The sequence below is a fragment of the Microcaecilia unicolor genome, chromosome 8 (assembly GCF_901765095.1).
Source record: "Microcaecilia unicolor chromosome 8, aMicUni1.1, whole genome shotgun sequence".
Lineage (NCBI taxonomy): Eukaryota > Metazoa > Chordata > Amphibia > Gymnophiona > Siphonopidae > Microcaecilia > Microcaecilia unicolor.
Window position 1 is genome coordinate 173,370,947 of NC_044038.1, and position 13,956 is coordinate 173,384,902.

Below are 13,956 nucleotides of genomic sequence, written 5' to 3' on the forward strand. Positions count from 1 at the left end.
ATCAACCCAAGCTTGTAAAATGCATTTCTTCACTAATAATGCAGCCAACAGAACAAACTTACATTGAGCTGCACCCAGTCCTTGCTGTCTAAGAGAATCCCCACAGCCCATCAAAATAGCTGAATACTTCCACTCCATTTCGCGCTGCAACGTCTTTTCAATTACTTCCAGCGCACCAACCCATAGCTTATGCAGGCTCGGGCACTCCATAAATGAGTGCAAAAAGGCTCCCACACTCTTCCCACATTTATTGCAAGCATCATCCTCCCACATCCCCATGATCTTGCCTCTCTCTTTAGTGATGTGTACCCTATATAAGATCCTATATTGTATGTCCTGTAGAGCTGCATTTGGGGTAATCTTGCCTAATCCCCCAAAGACTGCGCCCAGTCATTTCACGGATATCTCCTCGCCTGTGTCCCTACTCCAAATCTCTGCTAACTGCGGGATATGTTGCGCATCCTGGGATTCCCGGATTAATTGGCACCATTGCGACAGTCTATTGAGTTTTGGCGGAATTTGCAAAAACGTTTTGTCTAACTGCGTGAAATACACCCATTCCCGACTCCTGCGTTCCACACTCAGCACATAATCTCTTGATGTCACTTCCTGCTTCCGCAAGGGCGGGACGCAGCGGTGAGAAGCCTCTGGGCTCGGCAGTTGATGGGATATGAAAATCGCTGCCGCTGTCTGCCGCTCTCTACTGAAACGTGGTGGATGCTCATCAAGGTACGGGGTGAGCTGGGGTTCCGAGAGCTCTAAACCTCCTTTTAAACGCTGATAAATTATGGCTTATGGTGGAAGGAGTAGGCGGGGGGGGGGTGCGGGTGTGGGCAGGAGGTCACAGGCATGGGCCCTACTGAACTAGTCTGCATAGGTCCCCGCAATTGCTAAGACAGACCCTGCCTTGAGGGGAGAGTGCTGGGATAAACCCTGGAGGAGGGGGGGAGAGTTGAGAGAGTGAGTGTTGAGGGAAAGTAGGAGAAAGAAAGTTGAAGCGCATCCTCTATGTTCTGGTTCATCTATGCCAAATCCCAGTTTAACTGGAACTCACTGCCTTGGGTGAATATCTTCATAAAGGTGGTCAAGAAATCCCAATAAATAATAAAACTCATAAGTTCCCATTCATAGTGGTTAGAGTGTTGGACCATGTTACAAGAGAAGTCCTGGGTTATGAGTTCTAAATTGACTTCCACTAATCACACAGCCTGTAATCTTGGATAAGTCGTTTGACCTGTGCATCTGGGTCCTCAGTAAAAAATGAGCATTTGCCTTAATGTACATTTTTCCATCAACAAATTAAACAATTATTATGTAATGAAAGATTAATGCAAGCATTCTAAAATAGACTGGTGTTTTGTTTCAACTTGTATATTAACTTTGGAACAAGAATGTCAATGACATCTTATGCAAGATCGCTGTGTGGGTTGAGATATGATTTGAATTTTGGAGCAAGTTTCAATTGTTTCTGAGTTTTCTCCCACATTTTCCAAGAGTTGCTTAAGACAGAATGTTCCCTACTCTTAGGACTCTGTAATTGTCCAAGGATTTCCTCTGTTGTGAAAGGGGAAAATACTTGACTTTCAGCATTGCACCCAGCTTGGAGCTACTTTTTAGCAGGGGTGGGGGAGATCCATGAGGGGTCAGTCCCCAATTTCCCTATAAGAAGTGCTTCAAATATATCTTGATATATTGGTTTTTACATCCGTTGGTAATATTACATACCAATGGAACAGAAGTGATCTAGAATGTCACACTTTCTCCTGTTTCCAGTAACTGTGATATATTAAAATACCAATTAATAGAAAACAAGTTTGGATCATTTTCATTGGTTATTGTTGAAAATTAGATATAACATTAAATGGTTGCTTTATTACAGTATGTTATTGGTGAAGGTATTATGTTACATTATATTTGTATAAGTAAAAGGAGGGCTTTTAGACCGATGATGATGGTGCTAATGTCTTTCCCTCAAAGTAGTAATATTCAAATTATCTTTATTTGTGAATCATTTTTACAGTAATTATACTATCAGTTACCTTGTCACATACACAGGATTCAATATTGTGGCTGGATCATTTTAATCCATCTTTTTTGATGAAATGTGTTGCCTATTTTGAGATTAAATGTTCTTAAAGAGAATAATTATGAGAAGTTTGCAATATCACACTTTACCAATCAATCTATGACCATCTGTGGGGGTTCAGGGGTGCAACTGGTAAAACTGCCTTGGACCATGCATACTGGGGGAGGGGGGGCTTCATGCTTTGATCCTTTCTTCCATGCTGCAGCAAGAGGAGAACAGTGTTTTTTAAAATGCCTCTTCCAACTCTTCTGATGGCTTCAGTTTGAAGTTTGAATTTACAGGGCCGGCACTTAGGGCAAATTGAGGTGACTACCCTGGACCCCCATGTCTCCGTGTGCCATGAGTTCATAACCGAGTTCTTCTTTCTCTCTGATTTGGCACATGATCCTGTTTCCCCTAGTGAAGAACTAAGGGGCCCTTTTACTAAGCTACATAGGTGCCTACGCACGTCAATTTTGAGCTACCGCGTGGCCCGGGCAGTAATTTCATTTTTTACACGCATCCACTAAGCGCACCAGAAATGTTCTGGTGCGCATGTGCTAACTGGGTGATAATCGGCCTTGTACGCGCATAGACCATTACCGCCCGGTCAATGGGTGGCAGTAAGGTCTCAGGCCCAAAATGGATGCGTGCCAATTTTAATTTTGCCGCATGTCCATTTTCGGCCAAAAAAAGGCCTTTTTTTGCAGGTGCGCTAAAAAATGAAACTGCGCGCAGCTAATACACACATTTACACCAGCATAGGCCATGTTTCAGCACACCTAAGTAAAAGGACCCCTAACTCATTACTTTCAGGCTCTCTATGGTACAACCAGCATAATGTACAGGACTGTAGCACATCCTGACTTAATTACTAGTTTTGAACAGGTCTTAAATTGGCTATTCTAACTCTGAGGAAATTAAAAGAAAAAAAACCTAGGGATATGCATTTGTGAATGTGAATGCAATTTGTTAGCCCACTTTGAGCAATTTAGCACACATATACCTTCCTTTAGAAGGTCTATTCATTTTTTAGATGTCTGAAAACCAGCGTTTAAACATCCATGTTGCATGGACATCCAAATCCCACTTATATAAACCCAGGGTATAGATGTCTAAAGCTGTAGTATGTGCTTATGGCAAGAGAGCATGGTCTGAGTATATTTTGGTTGGGACTAGAGAAGAGCTAAAATATGGATATCCATCTCCAATTTCAGAAGGGGAAGAGATGTCCATGTCCAAAAAGATGAACACCTGGTACTTGGCACATCCAGATTACACAAAGGTGCTCTGATTGAGCAGCTGCTCACCGGAGGGCTTAAAGCAAATCACCTCCTTAATCCTCCAGTGGTCGCTGTCCCCCTCCCTCCCTCCCTCAAATGTGAAACTAGCAAGGGATGCTAGACTATATGTTAGCTTCAGGAACTACGGATGTTCATGATACTTAAATCTTTTTTTTAATTAACTTCTTAATAGACTTCCATGCAGAACTGAGGAGCGGCCATAGGATCCAGGTTCAAATCCCATTTCAACTCTTTGTGATTTTTTTTTAAATTGTGAATCCTCCAGGGACAGTAAAATACCTACTGTATCTGAATATATAAGAAACCTGCAAGCCTGAAGGTATTGAAGCAGTTTACATTCAGGTACAGAGGTATTTTTCTGCACCTGGAGGGCTCACAATTTAAAAGAAAAAAAAAATCACAAATAGCTGAAGTAAAAATATGAATCCAGGTACCTTGATTCACAGCCCACTGATCTAACTATTAGGCTACTCCAATATAATGGTCACATATCGCATCCCTTCATCTTAGCTAGTGGGGTCCCACAGGGACCATACTGGCCCCAACACTGTAACATTTTTCTGGTTCCACTTTTAACTCTTCTCCAATCTTTAGACTTTACAGCTTTCATCTATGTAGACAACATACAGGTTTTATGTACTTTAGATCCATCAGATCCCCTTCAAATCCTAGACATAAACAAAAGTTTGTCATAGATAACAGGCTGGCTCAAGATCAAAAATCAAAGACCCTCCTTTTTACCAACTCTTCAGATAAAACATTTACATCACCCATCCTCCTCTGCTCCATCCCGATTTCGTTGGTTAGTGCCATGAGAATCTTAGGAGTTATTATTGATAGTCTTCTAAACTTCATCACCCAGAACTCCTCAGTTATAAAACATTATTTTTTCAAGCTCTAAATGATTTGTTCCATACGATCTTTACTGCATCCATCTGCACTTAATATCCTTATTCACTCACTAGTCATTAGCCAACTTGATTATTGCAACGCACTGTATAAAGGAATTATGGCTAAAGATCTTATACGTCTCCAACTGATACAAAACACTGCTATGAAACTAATTACAGACCATAAAAAATATGATCATGTAAATCCACTTCTAAAAACAGCCCACTGGCTGCCAGTCTCACATCAAGTAACTTATAAGATCCTACAACTCATCTACAAGATCCACATCTCTGGAGAACCTTTATTATCGTGACTTCTGACCCCTTATTGCCCAACCAGATCATTTTGTTCATCCTAACAAATTGTTTAATTGTTTCCTCCTTCCATTAAATTGCTTATGACTCCATCAAATGTTCGATTTTTCGTACAGGGTCCCGAATTATGGAATGTGCTACCTCAACATCTCAGATCTGCATTATTTGGAATGACCTACCGAGGTAGGTGGAAAATAAATCTGTGGTGGAATTCAAAAAGGCATGGAATGATCTCTAATTAGAACATGAATGATATAAAAAAACAAAACGTAGAGGGTTGCATATGTGTTTGCATGTCAAGAGATACTTAGATGGCAACTCTGGCTGCATCAACTAAAGTTGTTGCTGGGCTGGCTTATACAGTCTGAGTCCCGCATATAGTAATCCGGTTTAGGATGGGCTGGAGAGAGCTTCAACAGAAACTCCAGTAATTCGGAATGTGAGGACAGTGCCGAGCAGACTTTTATAGTCTTTGTACTGCAAATGACAAGACGGATTTGGATAGGCTGGAGTGGGCTTTGACGGCAACTACAGTAGTTGGAACATACGGACAGAGCCAGATGGACTTCTATGGTCTATGTGCCTGAAACACCAAAGAAAGACCATGATCAAGAATATAATATCACATTCATTGTTGATTTAAATCTTGAATTGATAATGAATGTGACTGTTGGGCAGACTGGATGGACCATTCAGGTCTTTATCTGCCGTCACTTACTATGTTACTATCTCTGCTTCAGTTCAAGAAGGATTTGAAAACTTTCCGTTACACTGACATTTACACTTGATTGATTTTACTACCACAGTGCTTGCCAAATGCTATTTGAAAGGTTTTAATCTAAAAACAAACCTTTTCTAGAGACGGGAAAGTGGTAGAACTAGAAGACATGAATTGAGATTACAGGGGGGCTGAGTCAGGAATAATGTCAGTAAGTACTTTTTCAAGGAGAGGGTGGTAGATACCTGCAATGCCCTCCTGTGGGAGGAGGTGGAGATGAAAACAGTAACGAAATTCAAAAATCTTGGGATAAACACAAAGGAATCCTGTGTAAAAGACATGGAATCAAACAAGCTTAGCAGTGATTAGATGGCAACGCCAGTAACTGGGAAGCAAAGCCAAGGTCTGTACCCTGAACGTGGCTAGACAGATTCAGCTTCAGCAGCTGGAGAACAAGACCAGTGTTGGTCACACTTCTAAGGTCTCTGCCCTGGAAATGGCAAGGTCAAATCAAGATCAAGTATGCATATGTATCATATCACTTTCAAAATCTGCACAACTGTTCACAAAATTATTTACGGCGAGGCACCTGGATACATGACAGACCTCATCAACCTGCCAACCAGAAACACCACAAAATCTGCACGATCATACCTAAACCTCCACTACCCAAGCAGCAAAGGACTCAAATACAAATCCACCTATGCAACCAGCATTTCCTACGTAAGCGCACAACTATGGAACGCATTGCCAAAAACAGTAAAAACTACGCTCGACCACCTACATTTTCAGAAAGCACTAAAGACAGACCTGTTCAGAAGAGCATACCCCATCGACCTAACATTAAAATACCTGTTCACTTGTGACACAATGCAACCACAGACCGTAGCGAACATTACCTGACTCTTCTTCCCCCTTTTCCTCTCTAAGTTCCCCCCAACTGTACCTACCATACATGTACCTCATTCTACCACAATATCACTTTGTATTCATTCATACCATGTATTTGTTCAGACCGTAATCAGCTAACACCATTAATGGTTATATGTAAGCCACATTGAGCCTGCAAAAGGTGGGAAAATGTGGGATACAAATGTAACAAATAATAATAAAATAATATGTAGTATCACATCATACCGTATGCTATGAGTTTATCTTGTTGGGCAGACTGCTTAGACCGAACAGGTCTTTATCTGCCATCATCTACTATGTTACTACACGTAGACTGACAAACACAGCCCATCTTTATGTTCCGCCTCCCCCTCAGCTTTCCTATCAGAATTGTAATTCTACCCTCCTTCCCTTTATCTATTCTCTCGTCTCTTGCTTCCTCTTCTTTCCTTCACTGTCTATAATAGATTCTACGCTGCTCAGACAATATTTTTGATGGGCAGGATATAAAATCTTTAAACACACTTGGAAATAAAATACTCTTCTGCTCTGCACGGAAGTCTATGTGACCATTTTATAATATGGATGTTCCTATGATAACCCAAAGAAGTCCATGTCCCTTGTTTTGCCCTGTTCAAAATTTGAATGTTTCAGTTAGTAAAATGGATGCTCATGCTGGATGTCACCAGCACAGGCATGTCCATTTCTCATGTACTTTTGAACAGGCTATATGTGTCCTGTTCTAAAATAGATGAGAAATGGATGTCCAAATGTGACATACAGACTTGGATGTCTATTTTGAGTTGGACGACTTTTCTAACATGCCACTCCACATATCAGTTTAATGTACTTAAATCTACAAATAACACATACAATTTGTGCTCATTACATTCTACTGTGAGTTTAAAAATTGTACATAAGTACATAAGTAATGCCACACTGGGAAAAGACCAAGGGTCCATCGAGCCCAGCATCCTGTCCACGACAGCGGCACCTGGCAAGCTTCCCAAACGTACAAACATTCTATACATGTTATTCCTGGAATTGTGCATTTTTCCCAAGTCCATTTAGTAGTGGTTTATGGACTTGTCCTTTAGGAAACGGTCTAACCCCTTTTTAAACTCTGCTAAGCTAACCGCCTACATCACGTTCTCCGGCAACGAATTCCAGAGTTTAATTATGCATTGGGTGAAGAAACATTTTCTCCGATTTGTTTTAAATTTACTACACTGTAATTTCATCGCAGGCCCCCTAGTCCTAGTATTTTTGGAAAGCGTGAACAGACGCCTCACATCCACCTGTTCCACTCCACTCATTATTTTATATACCTCTATCATGTCTCCCCTCAGCCGTCTCTTCTCCAAGCTGAAAAGCCCTAGCCTCCTTAGTCTTTCTTCATAGGGAAGTCGTCCCATCCCCGCTATCATTTTAGTCGCCTTTCGCTGCACCTTTTCCAATTCCACTATATCTTTCTTGAGATGCGGTGACCAGAATTGAACACAATACTCAAGGTGCAGTCGCACCATGGAGCAATGTAATGGCATTATAACATCATCACACCTGTTTTCCATACCTTTCCTAATAATACCCAACATTCTATTTGCTTTCCGAGCCGCAGCAGCACACTGAACAGAAGGTTTCAGTGTATTATCGACGACTACACCCAGATCCCTTTCTTGGTCCGTAACTCCTAACGTGGAACCTTGCATGACGTAGCTATAATTCGGGTTCTTTTTTCCCACATGCATCACCTTGCACTTGCTCACATTAAACGTCATCTGCCATCTAGCCGCCCAGTCTCCCAGTCTCGTAAGGTCCTTCTGTAATTTTTCACAATCCTCTCGCGAGTTAACGACTTTGAATAACTTTGTGTCATCAGCAAATTTAATTACCTCGCTAGTTACTCCCATCTCTAAATCATTTATAAATATATTAAAAAGCAGCGGTCCTAGCACAGGCCCCTGAGGAACCCCACTAACTACCCTTCTCCATTGTGAATACTGCCAATTTAACCCCACTCTCTGTTTCCTATCCTTCAACCAATAAACTGAAAAAAGTCTGAAAATTAAGAAAAAGGCCATACAAAGTGAAAACGTTTTCCCTGTGCACATCCCTAAAGATAACCCATGAATAACACCAAACAAGAAGCAATACAGCTAAAAACCATGCAAAGCTCATAAGAAAGCATCTAGTTTGTACTGCTGCTTTATGACTAGTGATTGTGATGCACACCTAAGTAGGGTTAGCTGGTGTTTCAGGTGGATTCTTGGTGGTAAGATTTCTTGCTTATCACTCCCTCCTTCTGCTTAATAGCATGTGCAAAAGATAGTTTCTGAATTAGGTATTTTCTCAACCACTATTTCCTCCTTCTCTCTTTCCTGCCACAGCCCACTAAACTCTGTGATAGTAGCAGGTGGATGCCTTTCTCTCCCTTAGCTGAGTAATAAACAGATGACTTTCTGTCCATCTTTGCAACAGAGAGGGGTGATTTTGGTGCTGGCATTCCAAAACTTTGGGTGCCCTCACACACTTATAATCCCTGTGTACTTCCTCATCTGACCATTGATATTTCTCAATATGTTAATCACGAGGGGAGTAGGCACAGAAAAAGGTACACTTTGTGCCAGATGTATTAAAGGGATGTATTCTTTGCATCAAGAAAATATAGAAGTAAAGACCAATAAATACCTTTTTGTTGGACTAATTCAGTATATCTGTGACTAGCTTTTGAGATTTCTCTTCCCTTCATCAGATCAGAGAAGCTCTTTGTCATTGGGGGAAATGCCAAATCCAGCTGACCCAAATTTGTGTGCTGCTTACTAATTTCATTCTTGTCAAATTAGTAGTCAGAATTAGCACTATTTATTGATTGATTGATTGATTGATTGATTTATCCATCCATTCTTATATCCCACAGTTATCCATAAACATGTTTTGGTTCAATGTGGCTTACATACTATGTTGATCTCCAGGAGGGGTCTTTTCCTGGGTAGTATTCTGGTAGCACTGGAGAAACAGAAACACCATTTTCATCCTTTTACCTCAATAGTGCATAACAAGAACCAAAAAGGATTGTGAAAGACTGGAGTGGCCAGAAAATTAAAGATGCCCTGCTTTCTTCTCAATATACCCTGCTATAATGAAACTGTGGTGGCGGACGGTCTTTACACTGTTCTCCCCCTAATGTATGAGCATGCCTCTTCTATAAGGATGTATTGGGATCTCTGATTCAGTGATTGATGCTGTCCATTTAAAAGGAGATACATGTGGGAGGAGGGGGGATGAAGGAGGAACTGCCTATCAGTGATGTCATGCTCTCATTTTTGCCTTATACATGTTTCTCACATCCTTTCTCACTTCTGATAGTGTTAGAGGCTCTACAGTTTCCCTTTTAACATTTACACTGTTTGAGGTTAGTACAGTATTTGATGCAATATTTCCTTTTGTGTGACTTGCAAATCAGACGCATTAACATGTTTCATTTGGCAACAGTAATCCTGTTTCCTTGTGAGGAACAGGTTCTCCTAGTCCAGTCCAGTAAATGAAGCACTGGATAAAAACAGGCTGGTCAACCTTCAGAAGCATCTATGCAGTCAGCATAGGGTGGCGGCCACATGAGTGCTTTTTTATAAAAGAAAACCTTTCCCACTGACAAATGGATAAATTTAGCCCAAATAAGTCAATATACAGCCAAAAATTATCCAAGGCATTTCACAAGTGGGGGCCAAACTACTATCTAACCAAAACCTCAATCCATACATATACGCAGACGACGAAATGATCTACATCCCATTTAAACAAGATTTAAGGGAAATTTCCAATAACATCAACCAAAGTCTACATATCATGCATTCATGGGCGGATGCATTTCAGCTGAAACTTAATGCAGAAAAAACCCAATGCCTAATACTCACCTCTCCACATAACACGAACAAATTCACCACCATTAACACACCAAAACTGAATCTTCCAATATCGGACACCCTAAAAATTCTTGGAGTTACCATTGATAGACACCTAACACTTGAAAACCACACGAAAAACACAACCAAGAAGATGTTCCACTCAATGTGGCAACTAAAAAGAATAAAACCTTTCTTCCCAAGGACTGTCTTCCGTAACCTAGTACAGTCAATGGTACGCAGCCATCTAGACTATTGCAACGCACTCTACGCTGGCTGCAAAGAGCAGATAATCAAGAAACGTCAGATGGCCCAGAACACTGCAGCGAGACTCATATTCGGTAAAACAAAATATGAAAGTGCTAAGCCTCTACGAGAAAAGCTACACTGGCTCCCACTTAAAGAACGCATTACGTTCAAAATATGTACCCTAGTTCACAAAATTATTCATGGAGATGCCCCTGCCTACATATCAGACCTGCTAGACTTACCACCCAGGAACGCTAAAAAAAATCATCACGCACATTTCTCAACCTTCACTTCCCCAACTGTAAAGTCTAAAATACAAACTAACGCATGCATCAACCTTTTCCTACTTGAGTACACAATTCTGGAACGTGCTGCTGCGCAACTTAAAAACGATCTATGAACTAACTAATTTCCGCAAATTACTGAGGACCCATCTCTTTAACAAGGCATACCACAAAGATCAACAAACGTGAACTCCTCCATACATATCCAGTACTGTCTTATAAAACTTTCTTGTTATACTAATATCATGCTTTTTCATTATCATGCTATCCAAGTTCTTTCCATAATACTAAATGTCTATTTCATTACATATTTCCATTATTCATGATATATTGTAAGCCACATTAAGCCTGCAAAGAGGTGGGAAAATATGGGATAGAAATGCAATCCTAATTTTAAGTACATAAGTATTGCCACACTACATTACTAGGCTCCTTTGTATTTGAACAAGATCTCAATAACATCTTAAGACTTTACTTTAATCATTCTAAAGAACTGTTTGGAGGTGCGAAAATATGGATCTATCCAGATGTTACTAAAATGACTCAAGAAAGGAGAAAGATTTTCTTGGCCATGAAGCAGCAAGTGCTTGATCTTGGGGCTACATTTTTCCTTGCTTATCCATGTAAATGCTCGATACGATTGGGAGATACTAAGAGGGGCATAATCGAACGCGAACGCCCATTTGTAAAAACGTCCATCTCCGAGAACGGGTCCGTGAAGGGGCGGGCCAAACTGTATTTTCGAAAAAAATGGACGTCCATCTTTTTTTTCGAAAATACATTGGATTAGGGCGTTTTTTGAGCTGGGCGTTTTTGTTTTTTAGTGATAATCGAAACCGAAGCGTCCCAGCTCAAAAACGACCAAATCCAAGGCATTTGGTCGTGGGAGGGGCCAGTATTCGTAGTGCACTGGTCCCCCTGAGATGCCTCTATGCCAGCCTCAAATATCATACCTAGCTCCATGACAGTAGTATGCAGGTCCCCAGAGCAATTTTACTTTAGTTGGTGCTGCGGGGGACCCATGCAGAGAGGAAAAATCGGAAGAAGAAAAAAACAAGCAAGCAAGTGCAGTCAGGGACGTCCAAATTAAAAGATAGTAAAAGGGGAATTGAACCAGCAACTGTTTGATTACAAGCTTAGTGCTCTAGTCAGTGCACCACTGATTAGACGTCCTGCCCTTTCCATTAAGTCTCTCCAAGTTTCTGTCAGCCAATCACAGCTCATTTAGCTGACATCTGTGTCAGCTAAACAGCGGTGATTGGCTGACAGAAACTTGGAGGGACTTAATGGAAAGGGAAGGAGATCTAAGCATCTGAATAATGTGGTTCACTGGCTAGAGCACTGAGCTTGTAATCAGAAGGTTGCTGGTTCGATTCTCCCCTTTACTATCCTGGTAATTTAGACGTCCCTGACTGCACTTGCTTGTTTTTTTTTTTTTTCTTCCGATTTTTCCTCTCTGCATGGGTCCCGCACAGCACTAACTAAACTAAAATTACTTCGGGGACCTGCATACTGCTGTCATGGAGCTGGGGATGACATTTGAGGCTGGCTTACAAGTTGGGAAAAAAGTGTTTAACATTCATTTTTTTTTGGTGGGAGGGGGTTAGTGACCACTGGGGGAGTCAGGGGAGGTCATCCCCGGTTCCCTCCGGTGGTCATCTGGTCATTTAGGGCACTTTTTTGGGACCTGTTCGTGAAAAAAACGGGTCCAACAAAAGTGACCTAAATTCTCTCTGAAAACGCCTTTCTTTTTTCCATTATTGGCACGCACATCTCTGCTCAGCCGATAACCACGCCTCAGTCCCGCCTTCACCACGCCTCCGACACGCCCCTGTCAACTTTTTGCGTTCCCGCGATGGAGTGCAGTTGGAAACGCCCAAAATCGGCTTTCGATTATACCGATTTGGGCACCCACAAGAGAAAGACGTCCATCTCCCGATTTAGGTCGGAATTTGGGCATTTTTCTCTTTCGAAAATAAGCCTCAAAGTATATATTCTATACACCTGAACAATTAAAAGTTTTTCTAGATTTGAAAAGATTAAAGTAATGTTGGAAAAGTAAAAAATAGAGTCTCCACATGTAGCCTTAAATCCACTTATCTGTTGGTGTTCCCCAGGGATCTGTCCTTGGACCCCTTCTCTTCTCAATCTACACCTCTTCCCTGGGCTCCCTGATCTCATCTCATGGTTTCCAGTATCATTTCTATGCTGATGACACCCAACTGTATCTCTCCACACCAGACATCACCGCGGAGACCCAGGCAAAGGTATCGGCCTGCTTATCCGACATTGCTGCCTGGATGTCCAACCGCCACCTGAAACTGAACATGTCCAAGACCGAGCTTATCGTCTCTCCACCAAAACCCACTTCTCCTCTTCCTCCACTTTCTATTTCAGTTGATAACACCCTCATCCTCCCCGTCTCATCTACCCGCATCCTCGGAGTCATCTTTGACTCCTTCTCTGCGCATATCCAGCAGATAGCCAAGACCTGTCGCTTCTTCCTCTTTAACATCAGCAAAATTCGCCCTTTCCTCTCTGAACACACCACCCGAACTCTCGTCCACGCTCTCATTACCTCTCGCCTGGACTACTGCAACTTACTCCTCACCGGCCTCCCACTTAGCCATCTATCCCCCTTCAATCTGTTCAGAACTCTGCTGCACTTCTCATATTCCGCCAGAACTGATATACTCATATCACCCCTCTCCTCAGGTCACTTCACTGGCTTCTGATCAGATACCGCATTCAATTCAAGCTTCTCCTTAAAATCGAGCGTGGTACCAGAAGATTGGAGGGTGGCCAATGTAACACCGATTTTTAAAAAAGGTTACAGAGGAGATCCTGGAAATTATAGACCGGTGAGTCTGACGTTAGTGCCGGGCAAAATGGTAGAGACTATTATTAAGAACAAAATTGCACAGCATATTCAAAAGCATGGATTAATGAGACAAAGTCAACATGGATTTAGTGAAGGGAAATCTTGCCTCACCAATCTAATACATTTCTTTGAAGGGGTGAACAAACATGTGGATAAAGGGGAGCCGGTTGATATTGTGTATCTGGATTTTCAGAAGGCATTTGACAAAGTACCTCATGAAATACTCCAGAGGAAATTGGAGCGTCATGGGATAGCAGGTAGTGTTCTATTGTGGATTAAAAACTGGTTAAAAGATAGAAAACAGGGAGTAGGGTTAAATGGTCAGTATTCTCAATGGAGAAGGGTAGTTAGTGGGGTTCCCCAGGGGTCTGTGCTCGGACTGCTGCTTTTTAACATATTTATAAATGACCTAGAGATGGGAGTAACTAGTGAGGTAATTAAATTTGATGATAACACA